A 14,991-nucleotide genomic window follows, 5' to 3' on the forward strand; every position below is an offset into this window, starting at 1 on the left:
GGATCCTCTGCCACTGTCACGGCTATGCAGGGGGCCCTGAAGCCTAGCAGCTGCCACATCCCACCGATTGCTCTACTAGTTACCTAGCTGTCAGGCTGCCAACCACCATTTCCCTCTCCAGCTCAGAGAAACAGGAAATTACACTTCTTGGAACTATAAGGAAAGAATCCAAGTGTGGGATAAAAAGAAGTGTTTATTTCTCAAACACCTTCCCAGTTGCAAAGGAAAGAAACAGTCTGACAATTTCTTTAATGGTAAGATACCCCACCCACATGAGTTTCTAAACTCATTTTGGCCAAAAAGCATATAAACTTAATTGTTCATACGCATTGCCTTGTATCTTCTAAGTAATTTGCTTCTAAAGCAGCCAAACCAGGGTGTAAGAAGGCAGGCTCTGGAGTGGGCTGGGTCCTGTTCACAGGCCAGCGTTGCCATTCACTCAGGGCTCCTGTCAAACTCTGGCGTCCTCATATATAGAATGAAAATAATAACGCTACCTAGTTCACGATCATCGTAAGAGTTAAATGACATGGAATACCTACAATCCTTAGATGGTAAGCACACTAAGTCCTTAAGCGTGATACTTGGCAGAGAGTAAATGCTTAATATACTGCAGAAATTGTTGTTATAATTATTTTAAAATTAAGTCCACACCAATCCACAATCAAAACACACTTTCTTCTCTTAAGAATAACTTAAATTTTCCTAATTTTTTCTTCTAATTTAAATAGAATTCTCATTTTCTTTGGTAAAGCAGGCAATACATATAATGCATGTTTTGCATATTTTTGAGAAGAAAATATTACAAATACATTTGATAGAGGGATATCGCAAGTATGGACTGAGATATCTCTACCATCCTTTCCTTTATCTGGGTAGTCAGGCCTGAACTAAAGCTCCACCCTCAGTGCTTCCTGGAGGACTGGCATTTCTAATCCAATCCAGTCCTAGAGAGAGAGTATTGCCTAAGAAATCTCTCTCCTGGTGTGTTATACTGACATGGGGAGATAGAAGGAACTAACAGGAGCCAAGCCTGATTGCTGCATAAACCACGGTCTGGCCTCAGGTTTGAGCTTCATGGCAAACAAGGGCATGTCTACCAAGGCTCTCTGAGAAATGGGTGCAGAGTGCAGGAAATTCAATACCAACTGTGGACTTGAGTATCATCAACCTGAGAAAATTAATGAGTATAATAAAAATGTAATTGCTATGCTATAAATAAGGAACTTGACTCCACTTCTTTGTCCTTATTATAAACCTTTCAGGAAAACTACGTTGCCTCTAAACCTAAGTGGGCTGAAATGTTGAAGGCAAATGCTTTCGTCTCTCTGAGATCTTAGAGAATGAAGCACATGAACCCAAGCCATGCTTATATAACGCAGGGGTGTTTGACATTTGCCAAGCCCCCTGCCAGTGAAATCCAGACACTTTCAGCCAAAACGTTAATAGCAAAAGAAGGCGAGAAACTCTGGAAAGTGATTAAGGAAAGAAGTTATGACTAAATGCCCAAGTTACTAGAATGTAGCAGGCTCGCTGAAGGATGTTTGAAAGGAGAGAGGTGGAGAATGTGCAGCCTCTGGGGACCCCAAACTGGTGGTATGTTTTGTCTAAGAACACTAGGGTGTCATGAGAGGATAAGTTTTACATAGTATTACTCAGAAAGATAATAAGTGTGCAACCCTGGAGAGTGTAATATTGTTAAAGCTGATTTTCCATCATTAAGGCATTTATGACGACACAAGATTAAAATGTGTTCAGTCTCTGAGGCATTTCTCAAGGCCAGCACTGTGGTCCTTCCGGGCCAGTTTGAAATCCCCGGAGCCCACATGGCACGTCTTACTCAACCGCAAGTCTCTGCTTCTCCTTCTTGCCCTTGTTTGTGCACACAGTGCTGTTGCATCCCTTGCTGCTGGACTAACATTTTTACAACTTCTTGAAATTCTTCTAGAGGCGGCAGATGAAGCTGGAGTTTAGAAACACATTCACCAAATGTTGTACTCGCTCCTTTTTAGTATGACAACCTGCCCTGTCTTCTGTCTTGCTTTCCCTCCCATACAGATATGGGTTCAATCTAACCCAAGGGGAGAATGTAAGCAGCTTGTTAATTTAATTTTTTTTTCAGTCTAATTTAGGATTTGTCACTGTGGATTGTTCCATGGTATTTTGTTACTAGGGAGAGAAAGACAAGTGCATGTGAAAAGTTGATAGCATAAAGTAGAGTTCCGAGAAAGCTTAGGGTACTATATCAGTTTTCCTTGTGGTTTATCCTATTGGGATTATTGAATATAGATCTGATTTTCAGGAGGCAACTGTTTTCAACCAAGATTTCCGTAGCCCGGGCTCTCTGCTCCAGCTGCCTGTTGGTGATATGAAAAATTCCACAGCAAATTTCAGTGCGATTCTAGGCCAGAGTCTAGATGCATTTCCTTCTTCTCTTCACTACTCCTATCTAAAAACCTAAGCTCATGACTGCTTGGTCTCCCTTCAGAACACGTTCCCACTGTCCCCTCTTGGTGCCTTGCCCTCCTGCCCCCCATGGCAGCTGGGGGAGGTCCACGCCTCTGTCCTCATGCAGGCCTGGCTCTTTCCTCAGACGTTTGCTTTTCTGGAATGTCCTCCCTGACGCAGCCCCACTGCCACGATTGCTGTTATCAGTGCTCGAATACCAGTCACTCCCCCGTGAAGCAAGAAGAGATACCCGGCAGTCCCAGCGAGGCAGGAAAACGTTGGCATCTCATCAGTTTTCAGAGTTAGACTTTCAGTGTCAAGCTCGCTCTCGCCGCACCCTCCCAGATAACAGTGGATGGGGCTCCCAGTGCATTCCTCTCACGAGCCCCGACCTCAGGGGCGCATGCTGCAGCCGGGCACCAGGGAAACTCCTGAAGCCCTGTGGCTCGGTGGTGCCTCTGGCCTCCCGGTAGTGATCAGGAAACTGTTCTTCCTGTGCTCTCAGCTGTGATACTGTGGGCAGATCTACAGCTCTGTCAGTTCCTGTTCAGGGCTGGGCATTTTACACTTAGGAAAAATCTTATGTACAATTCAGATTATTTAAACACAGGATATACATTGTAGATTTACATCCATATGATTCCTACTCCTAGAATTTCTAGTCTGAGACAACAAATGCACCTATTCTTTGTGGAAGTTTCAAATGACATTTTAACAGGTAAGTAAAATAAAGGAGTTAAAATCTCTCACCTCATCCAAATTAGCTTTAACATTGCCAGTGTTCCTTATGGGCTTTCCCCCTCTTGTTAAGTTAAATTCTACTCTTAGAATGATTTCCCAACAGCAACAAAAATCATTTTTTTAAGTTCGTGTTGACTGTCTCCTCCCCAAAGGCTCCTGTCAGTGACAGAGGGAGTTATAAATATAGAACCCACAACACCTGCTTTTCTCTTCAATGTCTTCCCAGTATCTTTTCTGATATCCTCTCATCCCATTGTGCCTGCCATGACTCTCCTCCATCTTCTTGGACCATCAGTATCTCCTCACACCATAACTGTGGACATTCTTCTCCTGGGTCTCACCTCTGCTGGGACTTTCCCTTACGCTGGATCATCTCCACTTGAATTTTCTACCAGCTTCTCAAACTTAACAGGTCAAACATGGTTTCACTATTTTTGCCCCTCCACCCAACATTCTCCTCCTCCTGACTTCTCTCTGTCTATTCATGACACCTCCATTCTCCTAGGGCTCCTCTCCAGGCTCTAAACCTTAGAACTGTCCTAGATTTAACATTTCTTTCACTCTGCTTCACCTTTAATTGCTGCCACATTCCTTTTTATTCTATGTCCCCAGTGTCTCTCTCATTTTCTCTTCAGTGTATGCCATCTCCACTCTATTCAGGAAGTCATTCATTCTCTCTCTCCTGTCCTACTATAAGCCTTTTCTGGCAGGCCTCCCATGTCTAGGCTCTTACTCCTCTCCATTTTACTTGTTGTGGACACAGTTCACTTCCTGATGCCGGAACTGATGCTGCCCCTCCTCTGCTCCAGCGCATTGGTGTCTCCCCATTCTCTAAGGGAAAAAAGCCCAAAGTCTTGCTCCTGACAAATGTAGCCCTCCGTGATGTTTTTGACAATCTGTATAACACTTCACTCTTTATCCCGGTAAACCTTTTTACCTACCCCTTTTTTTCAGTCTGGAGGAATTCCACGTACGTAAAGATATATAATAATCTTCCAGCTCTGAACTTTGGCCAATCTTACTCCAACAGAAAGCCTCCTTCCTTCTCTGCCTGTTGAAGTCCCACCTATTCTTCAACACCCACATGCCGTGAATGAGTCCTGATTTCTCAGATGAAAGATACTCTCTCCACCCTCTGCTCTCTACAGTGCTTTGTGCTACCATTATGGTATCACGTAACAGGAAGGGCTCTTTGTACTCTAGTAATTTATTTGCCCAATTAGTCACATCAAGCACATTGTCAACTTGAGAGTGAGGGCTCCTCTTTGAATGCACAAAGCCATGAAGTTAGCAGAAAATATTTGCGATGAACAAATGCATCACCTGACTGTGCAAATCTCCTCACACAAATCACGAATCTCCTCAATATCCAAATAAGGTAGATTTCTTGCAATATATGCTTCTTTTCTCTCCCTCAGATGTGATATAGTGTATGGATGGGAAAAGGAGACGAAATTAGGAAACACACCTTTAGCAATCCTGAATGAAAGAAGCGTCTAATGCCTAATCTTAACCATTTATGTTGTGCTTCATTCTGCGCTGGAAGGCAGAATAATGTCCCCCCAATGACGCCCCAACCCTAATCCCAAGGACCTGTGAATATGTTAGGTTATAGTCAAAAGGGACTTAGCAGACGTGATTACGGTTGTTAATTAGATGATCTTAAAATACGGAGATTATCCTGGATGATCTGGGTGGGCCCACTGTAGTCACAGGAAACCTTAAATGTGGCCAAATCTGTCAGTCAGCGCGTCGTCAGAGAGGTGTGGTGGAAGAAAAGGCAGGAGAGTTTCAAAGCGTGAGGAGGACTCAACCGGCCATTGCTGGCTTTGAAGAAGAAGAAGAGGGGCCACGAGCCAAGGAATGCACGGCCTCTAGAAGCTGGGACCAGTTCTCAGCTGACAGCCAGGTGGTAGATCCTCAGTCCTACAATCACAACAACCTGAATGAGCAAGGAAATGCATTCTCCCCTGGGGACTCCAGAAAGGAATGCCGTCCTGGCAACACCTAGATTTTAGCCCTCTGAGATCCATAGCAGACTTCCCACCTACAAAACTGTGAGACAACACGTGTGTGTTGTTTGAAGCCACAAAGTTGGTGGTAATTTGTTACCACAAATTTTTACAAAATTTGTTACAACAGCAATAGAAAACTAATACGTTCTCCAACCATCTATCCAGATACACGTGACCTATGGTGCTTTGAATTGGCTAGAACAAAGAATAGAGTGTTGCAAACTTGTTGAATTAGAAGCCTGGTGGCATCTTTGTGATTTTTGATGCAAAATCACTCTGAACCGTTATGAGTAATGCGGTCTATTCACTCATTCTTTTATTTAATCGCTCTTTCTACAAACATTTCCCAAATACTGTTGTATACACTCACATCATAATTTTTCTTAGAGTGTGTAAATCTTCCTGATTCTCTTTCATCACTGGCCATAATATACTTCCTGGAACATACCAGGCCCTTGATAAAAGTTTAATGAGTAAGTGGAAGTATGCCTGTCATGTAAAGTCCCTCTACCTGAAGTTTTTCGTCTGTATCATGTGGATGGTAATTTATCCAATTTACAGGGCGGTCTCAAAGACATAGGCCTAAGGAATTTTTAGAAAGTAGATCCTTGTTAATCCCAAAATATCATTTCTGAAATCCAAACCCTGATCCTTTTGTGCCTTAACTTATGTATCTACCTTTGTACTTTCCTTTAGCATCTCTCATGTCACCAAGAGCTTTCTTAAAGGACCACTATTATCTGGTGACTTTCCTGCTCAGAATTCTCTAGTAGCTCTCCACTGCCTTTAGGCTCCAGTCCAAATTCCTCAGTCTGGCATGCAAAGTCTCACAACATGCCTATCCAGAGAATCTTCTCTCCCTTTACTTCCCAGCCTGACTCACTCCCACCCCAAATGCACTCTCCACTCAGCTAAGGCTTCTCTCTCACCCTCAAAAAGCCACATTCAGCCTCGATAAAAAGCCTTTGTTCCTGTGCTCCCACGTCTGCAGTGTCCCTGTCCTTTCCTTTTCAACCCAGTCTATCCCTCAGAAAAAGTCTTAGATCTTCCTTCTAAGGGGACTTTTCTAAATATACCAACTCAGAGTAATTCCCCACTCCCAGGTGTTGCCCCTCATCTTCTCAGAATAACCACCTGGTTCCAGGTCTTGATCCTTACTGATTTTACGTTTGTTGGTATCCCTCCCCAGCTAGATCACAGGGAAAAGTGTTCGCAATGTGTGATTTTTAATATCTGCAGTCCGCTCCTCAGCCTGGCAAAGGTGCTGGGTAAGGAATAGATAGTAATAAAAATCACTAACACATATAGTGCTTGCTGTCGTGCAGACATTAAGTGCTCTACAAATTTTAGCTTATTTAAAACTCAAAACGGGCTGGCCCTGTGCCCGAGTGGTTAGTTTCACATGGTCCACTTCAGCGGCCCAGGATTTCGCTGGTTCGGATCCTGGGCAGGGATATGGTACTGCTCATCAGGCCATGCTGAGGCGGCGTCCCACATGCCACAGCCAGAGGGACCTACAACTGGAATATGCAACTGTGTACTGGGGGGCTGTGGGGAGAAGACGGCAAAGAAAAAAAGAAGATTGGCAACAGATGTTAGCTCAGGTGCCAATCTTTAAAAAAACTCAAAACAATCTTATAAGATATTTTTTTATCTCTATTTTACAGATGAGGGAACGGAGGCACAGAAATTCAATATTTATTGTTGTGGGCATTAAAAAACCGTGGAAGAAGTCTATAAAATATAAAATGATTGGAATCTGTAAAATGGTTGTTGATTGGGGTATAATATAGTTTATTTTAAGGGAAAATTTATACTTGGGAGATTTGAGTTTTGTTTTATTTTTACATAATGGAAGGTAATATACGTCTAACAAATAACAGCAAGTCAGGAAGACTATGCAACATACATCTTTTAACAATAAAGGGAGGTTGAATTCATAATCAATGGCACAAATCCCAAGTACTCCTGAGTGAATTTGGGATTCTATCTGTTACAAAAGCTGCCCCTCTAAGGCTAATAAAGAGACTGCATTTCAGTTATGTTTGGCAGAAATGCAAAGTTGTAATCTCTCTCAATTTCACTGTAATCTGTATTTTACCACAGTTCCTGAGTCCTTTGCCCTGTGGAGTTCTGTGGAGGGTTTTTGCTTTTGTTCCCTGGTGGTAGCAGTGGTGGTGGTGTCTACTTCATTTCAAAAACCACCGCAAGGCTGTAAGGAAAGCCCCCGCAGACACTGATGTTCAGGACTAAAATTCAACGCCCCAAGCTAAGCCTTTTCACGCAAGGACTCACAAGAGCTTCTCACAAACTGTGTTAATACCCGTGAGTCTTCCAAACGCGTGTTTGAACCAACCACAGCCCACAGCAGTTAAGGAACTAGCACAAAATAGACAAAATCTGACTTCTGGCTCCTTAAACAATGTTGACATTGTTGCCATCAACCAGGTGATAATTCTCAGCTCAGAACTCTTCATCAGTTATCTTGCACTTTTTAATGATTTATTCACACTGTGATTAATTTATAAGCTCCTTCTAGCTCATCAGGCGATAACAAAAATAGTCTGTCTCAAAAGCAGTTTAAGTAAAGGTCAAGGAAATCTTAGAAATTTAGTCTCACTGAATCAAAGCAGCTGGACAAGTTTTTCCAATCAGGATGACAAAAGTGTTCTCAGCAAGCCAGCGCCCCTCCCACACACTTTCTGTTCTTATCTCCTGTGCCATTCACCACTGGGAGAAGCACAGGACCTGGTGTAAATTCCATGGTGGAATATTGTTTTCAACTAAAGATAAACAAAAACCTATTCCTTCCATCTGGGGATACTTGAATTTCCCTATTTTTCCATGTGAGCAAGGAGGCAGAAAGATCCCGTAGTTCTTCTGAAGGCATGAGTGTTTTACTGAGATTGGCAGGTCTCCACTCTGAAATACGGACTGGCAGAGCCAGCGACGATTCGCTGCCCTCCCTCTTTCCTGGCGTCCGTCTAATTAACCAGCAGTCGCACAAGGACATGCTGATGTTTCTACGGCTTGCTGGGCAATGAACTGCAGTGGTCTTACAAGGATAAAAGGGATTATCAACTTGCTAAAATAGAATCTTCTGCCAATCTAAGAGTCACGAAGACAGCAAGGAGGAATAACAAATTGCAAACTAATGGGAACCCACTTAATATAAAAAAAGCAGGAAACCTTCTTCCTTTGCACAGATAGATGGTTTTGCTTTGGGGGCAGATTTAGCATTCTGTGTTCTAGCAGAACTAGACAACCTGGATTATTGTGGCTTCTTGGTCAACCTACTGGTTGGAATGTCCTTGATGTTGAGTGTCACAAACTGACCAGGCTGAATTCATTCATAATTTGGCTTTGGCCAGTTTTTCAATAATTTTGCTGCTCTAGGTATTTCCTTTGTGGTGGAGACTTTTTGTGAACACAGACGAAATGCACTTTAGATCACATGTAGCCCTTAGTCTTCACCTTAACCATCCAGTCGACTTCCAAAAAAGATGCTAGAACTCAGAATATTTTCAGGACTTTTCCTTCAGCTTCATGGAAAGTGTGGCAAAGAGGGGCACGCAATCAGAAGACCAGCTTAGGTGACATCATGCAACACGGGAGAGGATGGAAAGAGAAGAGGTTTGTGATATAAAAGCCCACATTGTCAGCAGAACATATTGAGACATATTTTCTGCCTGAAACAATAACAATCGCAAATGAACTATTGTTAACACAAAAATACCAAATACTGGTAAGAGCTGTCATTTTGGTTTTCTTTAGACATGATAAATTACATTTGCAAATTACTGTCTGATCTGAGATGACATGGAACAAATGGTAATATTTACATTCTGCACATTATCCTTGTCAGATTAAGCTGCAGTTGGCCAGTGTGGATATAAAGAGGCCTCGGGAGGCCTGTCTGCTAAACCAGCATGTAAATCGTCTCTAAACCATCCACACGTCTACATTTATTATCTCCTCAGACCAGTAACAGCCGTCCCATTTACATGTCAATTTTGCCAAGTTAGGGCAACTTTACCGGGAGAAAGAACTAGTGAAGAGAAATGCCTGCAAGAAAGGACTCCAAGGTAGATTACGGACCACAAAGTAAGAAGTTGTCAGAGGCGTCCTATTTCTTTAGCAGTTTAAGAGGGAAGGGGAGGCAGAGGAAGACAGTAGCATTTAAGGGGCATCATGCAGCAGGCGTCAGGGTGGATCACGTTATCCCATTTTTTCCTTACAAATTAACCTTCGATATCGGCATTAGTATACCCATTTTACAAATATGAACATTGAAGTTCAAAGCCAAGTAATTTCCAGTACAGTTAGTGAGGGCAGAGTTAGTATTTGAACCAGAGATGACTGACTCCAAAATCTCTTGGAGCACGTCACTCGGATGCTGGTTGTAACTAGAAATGTCTGAAGAGGATGGCAGGTCCTGGGGTTTCTGGAGAATGTAGCCCAACAAAGAGAACATCAGGTTCCGACTGCCTTATCACTATCACTTTGCAGAAATGTGGTTCAGGGGAGGGTGGGGGAATCGCTGCTGAGCTCCTTCACACGTTACAGAGCCCGCAGCAAACTTCCCGCCAGCTCCCTCCATATTCATCATAAAAACTGCAAGCGAGGTTCAGGGCGCCCTGTGAATGTTTTATTTCATTAATTTATTTAATTTGACTTCATATCAATTCTGTGTTTAAAGTTAAACCTCACGGACATAAGCAAATTGGCACGAGGAAAGAGAGTGCCTTTGTTTTTTTGTGTGTGAGGAAGCTTTGCCCTGAGCTAACATCTGTGCCAGTCTTCCTCTACTTCGTATGTGGGATGCCTCCACAGTGTGGCTGATGAGTGGAGTAGGCCTGCACCCGGGATCCGAACCCATGAACCCAGGCCCCTGGAGTGGAGCGCACAGAACTTTAACCACTCGGCCATGGGGCGGCCCCAAGAGGGTGCCTTTCTTGATCCCAAGGTTTGCGGAGGAGAGAGGACGGGGGTAGCAGAAAGAAGAGTGCACTACTCTGCGCTCGTTTTGGAAAATAAAACCTTGTGATTAGATTGGCCACTTTCATCAACTCAGCTCTAGAATCATTCACTAAAATGAAGTTGTCAATATGTAGATCTCATTATGATCCTGATCTAAACCAACCAATTGCAGAAAGACATTGTGAGACATTCCAGGAATTTTAATTATGGACCTGGTTTTAGATGACATCAATGAATTATTGTTGCTAAAAGTGATAATGACACAGTAGTTAGGTAAGAAAATCACCATTTTTAAAAAGATATGTTCAACAAATGTAAAGATGAAACAACATTGGAGGTGGGGTTTGTTTTCAAACACTGCAGTAAAAAAGCAAAAACAAAAGAAACCAACGTAAAATGGAAAATCTTGATAATTCTCGAATTTGAATAATGGGCTAAAGAGGGTTTATAATGTAATTCTCATTACACATGTGTGTGTTTATAAAAGCTCATAAAACTTTTTTAAAAATAAAGTCTCTTTGAAATACAGATCTAATTCATTCAAAACACATTCAGAAAGCAGTCTATTTTAAAATGTGTCTCAATTTCAGGCTTTGCCAAGTTTACTCAGCCAGAGTAATTAGTGGGCAGCCCAGAGAAAGCCTAGAGCAAGATCCTGCAGTCTGTCAACATCTTCTGCTCATTCCTTAACAAGAAGCCTTAGAGAAGTTACTATTACGACATGAGGAAGGAAGTGCTAAAATTGCCAGTGTTAATAAGACACGTTTAACTCGCTGCTCAGGGGAAGAGGTCTGTAAACTACAGAAGAGAGTGGTGTTACTATAAATCATACTTTAAGGTCTATCCTTGCTGTGGGCAGCTACTGCTTCACAGTATGCCTTCCATTGGTCCAATTTTCAATCAAAGCCCGGACGCTAGCCTGCTTTGCTTACACAGAGATTTTCACATGCTCCGGAGGGGTCACAGAAGGTACTTGGGGAAGAGAAGATATGAGCTGAGAAATGGACTCTCTGGGACAAAGGTCACACTTGCTATCCTGCTGATAGCATCCACATTACCCAGGGAGCCGCCCACATCTGGGCTCCACGGAGCCTGGTGTCTGGAGCCCCCTCTCTAAGGACAAGGCAAGGCAGCAAAGGCAGAGACGAGTGCTAGCAGCAGGCTCAGTCACCAACAAATCATGTTTTCAAAATGTTTGAGGATTTTTAAAAAGAAAGCATCTGTTTAAAGGAAAATTTATGAAATATCTGTTCACTTCAGTGCTGGGTAAGATGCGTAAATATGATCATTGGGACGCTCTGGATGAAGTGGGCAAGCGGAGGAGACCATTCCATGACTGGGACTTTTGAAGACACAAAGTGTTTTTCAAAGTGAGGTCAGAAGGCATCGCCTGAATCAGAATCATTTGGGATGCTTCTGAAAAGTGCAGCTTCCCTGATATTGTCTCAAACCTATTGTGTCAGGATTTGGGACAGCAGGATCCAGGAAGCTGCCTTTTAAATGAGCTCCCCAGATTCTCCTGCAGAGTAAAGCTGGAGAACCTCTCTTCATCTTCTTTGTCTTCACCTTCAAAGGTCATCCATTGTGCCCTCCCTGGGAGTTCCCCTTGAAGATGGAGACCTGAGCTTCATCTTTTATCTATGTAATGCCTGCTCCCTGTGTTTTCTCTTAAATTGGACTCAGAAGGTTGCAGCTTGATTGAATCTTTTATAACTTAGCTATGAGGACCTAAGTCCTACTTCTTCTCTGAGCTCCTTTGGCACCTGTTTTCCAGTAGGACAACTTCCTGTGTTGTATCGTAATTATTCATTGAGTTGCTTGCTGGAGGAGCTGCTTGGTACAGAGTAGCTTTTCAGTAATTGTTTGTCAAATGAGGAAATGAATGATTGTTTCAGACTCATAGTTCCTACTACTTAATGCTAATTTAGTAAGTTTTCTTTACTAATTGTCAGAAATAAATGCTTTCTAGCCATTTCACCTACCCCTTCCTCCCCTCTCATCTTCATAACTTGGCTAATGACTGAGCATCCAGGGAGAAAAAAATCTGATTGTTCTAACTTGGACAATGTGACTACCTCTTGGTTAGGGGAGGACAGAGTATCTTGCTTTACTTCTCCACCAAGAGGACTCAAAATGGGAGAGAATCTATTCCCCAAAATGAAATCATCATCATGTTGTTGGAAGGGCAATAAATGTTACAGGGCAAAAGTATCAATTAAGGGGCTGACCTGTGGCATAATTGTTAAGTTCGTGAACTCTGCTTCAGCAACCTGGGGTTCACAGGTTTAGATCCTAGGCGTGGACATACACACCACTCATCAAGCCATGCTGTGGTGGCGTCCCACATATAAAAATAGAGGAATACTGGTGCAGATTTTAGCTCTGTGACAATCTTCCTCAGGCAAAAAGAGAAAGATGGGCAATAGATGTTAGCTCAGGGTTAATCTCCCTTACCAAAAAAGAAAGTACCAATTAACATCGCAAAAGTACCTAATGGTTCTGAATCTGGGCTTCATCACTGAAGTGATTTGGAAATTTTTGTAAATGTTTACATGGATACAGTTTTCTTCAGATTCTAAAGAAGGTCCAGATTACAAAACAGCTAGAACTATTACAAAACATTGCATATGAGAATATTTTTCTCCAAAATCCAAGTACCTTGGAAACAAGTAATCTTAAATCTCCAGCAGGCAGTCTTTGAATTTAGTTTTCCATTCTTCTGTATTTTGGGAAAGGACATTTAAAATTTGTCCCAGGTTAAAGAAAAAAAGATGCTTCACTATGGAATTCAGTGTTTGCTGAGATGCTGATAGTGAACTCCTCTGGGTTGGGCAGATAAAGGTTATCTAGGATTTGGAGCAGAGCACCCAATCATCCTTCATTCCCTTGTACCTGCTTGCCTGGCAGACCTCACCTCTGGGTGAGTCCAACCACCTTCCTTCTCTAGGCACCTGTGGATAGACACAGAGTAGTTCTTAAGGAAGACAGATAAGTTCATGACCACCAGCCCCCCACAGACATCCTTCCATCACTATCCTTGGTTAGCTCACTTTCCCATCTCCATAACAACCATTTCAAAACATCTCTGCTCCCCTCAAATGTCTACTACTTCATCCTCATTCTCAACCATTGGATAAAAATTCCTTCATATCTAATTTATTGTCATATACTTGAGACTTCAAGCAGGATAGAACCCTATACCATCCTAGGACAGAATCAACAGACCCTCACACAACACAGTTTTCTTCTGTGATTCCCAATTGAGGAGGGAAGTTTGGTGTGGGAGGAGGGGGAACTCTATTTTCAAATGACCCATCAAATACTTTTAGGTAAAAACATATGCTTCAGAATTTAATGATCAGGATAGATGATACATCAGGCCACAAAACAAGTCTTAATAAATTTAAGAGGATTGAAATCATGCCAAGCATCTTTTCTGACCACAATGGTATGAAATTAGAAATTAATGACACAAAGAAAACTGGAAAACTCACAAATATGTGACGGTTAAACAACATGGTACTGAATAACCAATAGATCAAAGAAGAAGTCAAAGGATAAATTAAAAAGTACCTGGGGACAAACAAAAATGGAAATATAACATATCAAAATTTGTAGTATGCAGCAAAAGCAGTTCTAGGAGGGAAGTTCATAGTGCTAAATGCCTATCTCAAGAAACAAGAAAAGTCTCAAAGAAGAAACCTAACTCACATCTCAAGGAACTAGAAAAAGAAAAATAAACCAAGCCCAAAGTTAGTGGAAGGAAGGAAATAACAAAGACTAGAGCAGAAATAAATAGAATAGAGACTAAAAAGACCATAGAGAAGATCAATGAAACTGAAAGTTGGTCTTTTGAAAAGATAGACAAAATTTACATGCTTTTAGCTAGACTCACCAAGAAAAAAAGAGAGAGGACGCAAATAAATAAAATCAGAAATGAAAGAGGAGACGATATGACAGATACCAGAGAAATACAAAGGATCATAAGAGACTACTATGAGCAACTATAAGCCAACAAATTGATCAACCTAGAAGAAATGGATAAATGCCTAAAACCATACAGCCTACCCAAACTGAATCCTTATGAAATACAACAGATTCATTACTAATAAAAAGATTGAATCAATAATCAAAAACACCCCAACAAACAAAAGTTTAGGACCAGATAGCTTTACTGATGAATTCTACCAAACATTCAAAGAGGAATTAATACCAATCATTCTCAGTCTTCCAAAAAATGGTTGAGAAGGGAGCTCTTCCAAACTCATTTTATGAAGCCAGCATCACCCTGATACCAAAACCAGAGAAGGACATCACAAGAAAAGAAAATTACAGGCCAATATCCCTAATGAACATAGATGCGAGAATCATCAACAAATATTAGCAAATGGAATTCAACTAAACATTAAAAGGATCATACACCATGATCAACTGGAATTTATTTCAGGGATGCAAGGATGGTTCAACATCCACAAATCAATCAATGTAATACAGCACATTAACAAAATGAAGGATAAAAATCATATGATCATCTCAATAGATACAGAAAAAGCCTTTGACAAAATTCGACATCCATTTATAATAAAATCTCTCAACAAGGTGAGTATAGAGGGAACATACCTCAATACAATAAAGGCCATATATGACAAATCCACAGCTAACATTATTCTCAATGGTGAAAAGTTGAAATCATTTCCTCTAAGATCAAGAACAAGACAAGTATGCCCATTCCTGCCACTTTTATTCAACATAGTATTGGAAGTCCTAGACACAGCAATCAGGCAAGAAAAAGAAATAAAAGGCATCT

The sequence above is a fragment of the Equus caballus genome, chromosome 10 (assembly GCF_041296265.1).
Source record: "Equus caballus isolate H_3958 breed thoroughbred chromosome 10, TB-T2T, whole genome shotgun sequence".
Lineage (NCBI taxonomy): Eukaryota > Metazoa > Chordata > Mammalia > Perissodactyla > Equidae > Equus > Equus caballus.